The sequence below is a fragment of the Octopus bimaculoides genome, chromosome 9, assembly GCF_001194135.2.
Source record: "Octopus bimaculoides isolate UCB-OBI-ISO-001 chromosome 9, ASM119413v2, whole genome shotgun sequence".
Taxonomy (NCBI): Eukaryota; Metazoa; Mollusca; class Cephalopoda; order Octopoda; family Octopodidae; genus Octopus; species Octopus bimaculoides.
In genome coordinates, this window is record NC_068989.1 from 55,728,989 (window position 1) to 55,735,272 (window position 6,284).

Sequence of the window (6,284 nt, forward strand, 5' to 3'; positions counted from 1 at the left end):
GGAGAAAGAGAGGGAAGATAGATAGGCAGACAGACAGATAGATAGATAGATTGATAGATATATAGATAGATAGATAGATAGATAGATAGATAGATAGATATATCCATACATACAAAAGTACATACAAACACTTATAAATGTGTGTGTGTGTGTGTGTGTGTGTGTACTTATATGTAGACACATACACATGCACACACACATGCATGAAGGGGGCTCAGTGATTGGTAGAGTGAGTTGTGCACAGACAAGAGCTGGTTTGAGAAAGAGGGAGGTGTGGGAGTGGGTATGATCTTCTTAATATAAAATCAACACAGAGAGTAATTTTATTAACATTTTTTTTTGATTTTTCCCTTTTTAAATATCGTTTAATTTGATTTGATTTTACAGTAATATGTTTCTTTTAAAAATTAGCATTCATTTCATCATAAGCACTAAGAAATTTAATAAAAGTAAAAATATAATTAATGCATGTATACAATATTAAACACGATGGCAGAAGTATATTTCCAAAGTTACCGGTCCTATAACAGGTAAAACTCTAGTATAAATCATAAGTATGGTCTGGGAAAATAAAATAAAGTGGCTGGAAACCATGGAAGCAAAAAGGTTTCAATACTTATTTATCTTTATCTATTATCTTTTACTTGTTTCAGTCCTTTGACTGCGACCATGCTGGGGCACTGCTTTGAAGAACTTTAGTGGAATGAATTGACACCAGTGATTTTTCTCTTTTAAGCCTGATACTTATTTTATCAGACTCTTTTGCCAAACTGCTAATGTCACCGAATCCTGTCCACCTTCACTCAGTATTTCTCTCACACCCTTCATCTTTACACCGTTTCCAAAATCCAGCTCAGCATTCCCTCCATCTGAAGCTCACTCCATACACATCTTCCACTTAATGATACCTTCCACATTAGTTAAACCTCTCATACTACTACATTTTCGACTTCACTCAGTACACTCTCTTCACTCCATCACCCTTCCTGCATTCTACACATAGCCACTTTCCTATTCTTCCCACCTCATCATAAGCTGTACAACTTCCTATCACCTTAATTTTTCTTATATCTTCATACCTTTAGCTTTCATATATTTCCTCCACCTGTCCACCATCTCCTTCAATCCATTCAGACTTTCTGCTGTTAAACCTTAGGTTGTCTGCACACAACAACATCCATGATAAACCTGTTTTTATGCTTCCTTCTCTAAGCCATAAAAATATAATAAAAACTATTAAAGTAATTTCAGTAATTTAATATTTGTGGTTCAATATTGATAGATTTAGCAATTAACGCTACTGGTAAACAATTTCTTGCATTGGCACAGTACCAATCAGAGAGAAAGGATGTAATCAATTAACCCTTTTACATTGGAAATCAGATATATCCACTCAAAATTTTGTTATATTTAACTACAGAAAGTAGTTTTATACACCAATCTATCTTTTGTTGAGGAATGTCATGTTTGGAAATATTTTTTGTTGAGACATGTCAAGTTTTAGGCAACGAGACTTGCAGAAAATTCCTATCCTATATTTTGGGGCAGACATTTAGTATCATTACTGGAATAACCATGAAATTTAATTTCACAGTTAAAAAGTTAAATAGATTCCTGATATATTATTGGTATTATTTTATTATTTCCAGAAGAATGACAACCAAAGTTTAACCCAGAGCAAAATTTGAGCTCAGGATGTAAAGCTATGAAAACTAAATTCAATATTTTTGCCACTAACTTTGTCACCCTTTCAATGCTGATTTGATTTGATTGCAAACAAGGAATTACAAGGAGCAACAAGGATCTGATATATTTTTTTTTTTTAGTAAAAATTAAGACAAAAGCAATTTTAACTGAAGGAAAGAAATCATTACCTGAAAATATAATGCCTTGATTAGCAATTCATTAGGCCTTCATCTGTGGACAATCCATTGGTGATAAAGAGGAAATCTGAAAAACAAAATCAGAGAATGCAATTTTAAAAGTTTATAAATACGGTAAATTTAAGTATGATTCAAAATGAAATATTTAATTAATAGTAATTCAGTTAAGTGCTAACTTTATTACTGATGATATTTCAAACACACACACACACAAACATGCACACACACACATGCACACACACATGCACACACACACACGCATGCATGCACACACACGCATGCATGCACACACACGCACACACTCACATATGTGCTGTATGATAATTGAAAATTATAATTTCCTGTAATGTTAAAATAAACCAAACAGCAAGATGCTCACTATTGCCTTTCTCAAGACAATTTTAGAGAGAAACACATAAGTTTCCATTACCTAATATTTAACACAATCATCCAGTTAAATAGTGTTGAATTTACAACAAAACTTAAATTAACTTTTTCAAATGAGTAAGGTGTGAAAGAATTGTATATTTCATTGCAGAATACAAATATTTTATATCAGAATATAAATTAACAACAAAATAGAAATGCAAGTAATAAGAAAAGTGGCAAAAAGCCTTTGAAAATATAACAAATTTGGAATAAACAATTAAACAGCCAAACTTGAGTTATCAATTGAAGACCAACCATAACATCATACTGCAATCAGAATTAGTGAAAACGTCTTGAAATACCTGACACTACAAAGAAAACATTTCAAACAAAATTCAAAACAGAAAAAAAAATTTTAATTATCATTTGTATTAAATATTATGCTAGATGGTTTAATTCATATTTAAAATACATTTTAACAATAAGCATTCTTTTGTAATAGATTATTGAAATAAAATAAAAAGTAAGAGAGAATAAGAATAACTTCTATGGTAATTCCTAAACAATAGGATATATTATTGATAAAAAGAAGTCTTTGAAGAACAAAAGTATATTACTGTCTTTTGAAAACATAAACTCTCTAACTATTTCCAAGCCAGTAAGAGACAATCAAACTCAGCCAAAAGAAGTAAACAAATTAGGTAAAAATCAACAGAGAAATAATTTCAAATTTGCTTACATCGCTAACTAAAAGGTAATAAGTCTAAAACTGAACGATATTAAAATTCTTTCTAAACAAACAGAATTTGAAAGCCAAATGAACCATTAGCACGCTGGATGAAATGCTTAGCGGGTATTTCACCCGTCGTTACATTTTCAGTTCAAATTCCACTGAGGTGGACTTTGCCTTTCATTCTTTCAGGGTGAAACACTGGGGTCAGTGTAATCGACTGGTACCTTCCCACAAAATTTCAAGCCTTGTGCCTTTAGTAGAAAGGATTATTATATTTGACTGTCATAGAGTGAAAACATCTTTTTTGATTATCCCTTCAAAACACATTATGCTTAGTGGCATTTTGTTCATCTTTATGTACTGAGTTCAAATTCTGCTGAGGTCAAACTTTGCCTTTCGTCTTTTTGGGGGTCAATAAAATAAGTACTAATTGAGCATTGGAGTCAATGTAATCAATTATCTCCCCCAACACATTAAAATTGTAAGCCTTGTGTCTATGGCAGAAAGTATTATCATTATTATTATTATTATTATTATTATTATTATTATTTTATGTTTGACTTTTGTTTTGCATTTGTACAAGTTGGATCCAAGTCTCACCCAGAGACCTCAAGAGACAACAAGTTAGAAGTTCATGTAGGTGTTATGCCTAGGGTACCATATATTTGGATTTGTACAGTTTTGTTCTAGTGAATGTTTAAGAAACCATAAGAAAATTATGTGTTTGTTTTGAAATTTGAGATCACATAGACAGTATTTTATGTAGGATATGGGCAGTTCCCATGAGCACTATCTTTTGAACTTCAGCCATTTTATTATTATTATTATTATTATTATTATTATTATTATTATTATTATTATTATTATTGTTATTATTATTATTATTAAGGCTGTGAGCTTGCAGAATCATTAGCACACAGGGCAAAATGCTTAGCATACTTTGTCTGTCACTACATTCTGAGTTCAAATTCTGCCAAAGTCAACTTTGCCTTTCATCCTTTCGGAGTCGATAAAACACTGGGGTTGATGTAATCGACTCATCCCCTTTTCCAAAATGGCTGCCCTAGTAGTAATATTTGAAACCATTATTATTATTATTATTGTTATCATTATTGGTGATTTGACTCAGGATCATTCTTATTCCTGGTAGAGTTAATGTGGGTAGCAGGTTACTACCTCTAACCTTAGGTATCCGCAAGCTATTATTATTATTATTATTATCATTATTATTATTAAGGTGGTGCAATGGCAGAATCGTTAGCACACTGGCCAGAATACTTAGCTGTATTTCGCCCGGCACTACATTCGGAGTTCAAATTCTGCCATGGTCAACTTTGTCTTTCATCCTTTTGGGGTCAATAAATTAAGTACCAGTAAAACACTGGGGTCAATGTAATCGACTTAATCCCCTCCCCCAAGCTGCCCTTGTGGCAAAAATTTGAAATTATTATTATTGTTATTATTATTACCAATTTATTTGTGTTTTAGCCTAAATGGACATGTTCTCTTTCATACTCACAGGGGCTTTGTTGCGTTTTGACTTATCATTTTCCAAAGGAATGGTTGTTCATATTTTTGTTGTGTCATCTAAATGTATTAACAAGGATTGGGTGAGAATTTATCAAATCATTTTGTATGCCGTTTAAAAATAGAATTTTTAAAAATTTTGTTTTAAATATTTTTCATTCAACTAAAATAAAGAGATTCAACCTTCAAAACAAAGAGACAACACCCATAAAATCATAACCAAAAAATTAGACACAAAAGTTATGTAAACAAAATAACACAGACATTTGTAGTTTAAAAATACACAGAATGAAAGGGAATGTTTTCTAATAAATACATCATGCAGGTAGCGAGCTGGCAGAATTGTTGACACACCAGGCAAAATGCTTAGCAGCATTTCGTCTGTCCTCACATTCTGAGTTCAAATTCCACCAAGGTCAACTTTGCCTTTGATCTTTTTGGGACTGATAAATTAGGTACCAGTTGAACACTGGGATTGATGTAATTGACTTACCCCTCCCTCAATATCACTGGCCTTGTGCCAAAATATGAAACCAATAAATACATCATGCATTATTATACATACAGGTAGCATTTAGCAGAATCCTAATGGAGAAAATAACAACAAATTTTTTTTTTCAATTCCATTACTGCCAACAAGGAAATGTTGAGGATGGACAAATTTCAGTCTTCAGAATTGTGAAAGAATGATATCACTGGGGAATCTGTCTCCTTGCATGAAGAATTATACAGGAACAGACAAGAGAAAGCTAATGTACCTTTATTTTACAAAAGATGAGAGGGCAGGGCTTTCATTAGCCCTTAAGAGGTCAACTAAAACAGGTTCAAACCACAATAACTGGGCCAGTGTAGCACAAAGGTGACAGTGAATGGCATTGGCAGTGACATTGGTCTCAAGCTCATCATCTTTGTAGGACAATAAGGTACAAGGTGGTAAGTACAGAGGCCACAAGAAATTACGTGTTCGGAAAGGGCCAGTGTGAACTTTGAAGTGCTAATGGACCTTAGAAACTACAAGGTTATTCCAGAGTTGCACAGGAATTAGTAACAGAATTTGCATCAACAACATCAGCAGGTCCTGGAAATTGCTGTCCCCACAATATTGCCAATCACTTACTGTCTCCCACACTACTTCCAGTCACATCATCAGTTGAAGTTCCAAAAATGGTTATGGTCGACTTGTCCCAGGACAAAAAGACAGTGACCAGGGATCTTTTCCCTACTAACCACAACCAGTAGTGCTATGCCATCAAAAGCTACACTGAGGTTGATGTGAAGAGCAAGCAGGGATGGCAGAGACAGTACAAAAGGAAAAAGAGAAAATAAAGGCTTTCCTAGAAAACAGCCCATTCTGAGTGAAAGCAAATGGAATGTGCAAAGAGGAAAGTCTTCCCAAAGATATGGTCCTTGTAGATATCCAAAACAACAGCACTTTCTATGAAATTAATACAAGACCTCAGACAAATTGAGGAAACTGACTGGCATTTTGGAGACTTTGCCTTTCATCTTTTTGAAGTTTGATGAAAAAAGTACAAATTGTACACTGGGTCAATGTAATCAACTTACCCCCCCCCCTCCCCATAAATATCAGCTGCTTGTGCCTATAGTAAAAAGGATTATTATTGATTTGACTCAAGTTCGCTCTTATTCCTAATAGAATTTATGTGGGTTTAGGTGTTGAGCTGGCAGAAACGTTAGCACAACGGGCGAAATGCTTAGCGGTATTTCGTCTGCCATTATGTTCTGAGTTAAAATTCTGCCGAGGTCGACTT

The 6,284-nt window shown here is 33.6% G+C and overlaps 1 protein-coding gene across 4 annotated transcripts in view; it reads right to left on the bottom strand.

Annotated features, from left to right (window-relative positions):
• LOC106867580 (probable serine/threonine-protein kinase nek3) overlaps positions 1–6,284 on the bottom strand; it is a 494,211-nt gene that overhangs the window by 310,094 nt on the left and 177,833 nt on the right. For all 4 annotated transcript variants that reach the window (XM_052970692.1, XM_052970690.1, XM_052970696.1 and 1 more), the window contains exon 3: positions 1,875–1,950. The gene's annotated coding sequence lies outside the window, so the exon portion shown is untranslated. The remainder of the gene's footprint in view (positions 1–1,874; positions 1,951–6,284) is intronic.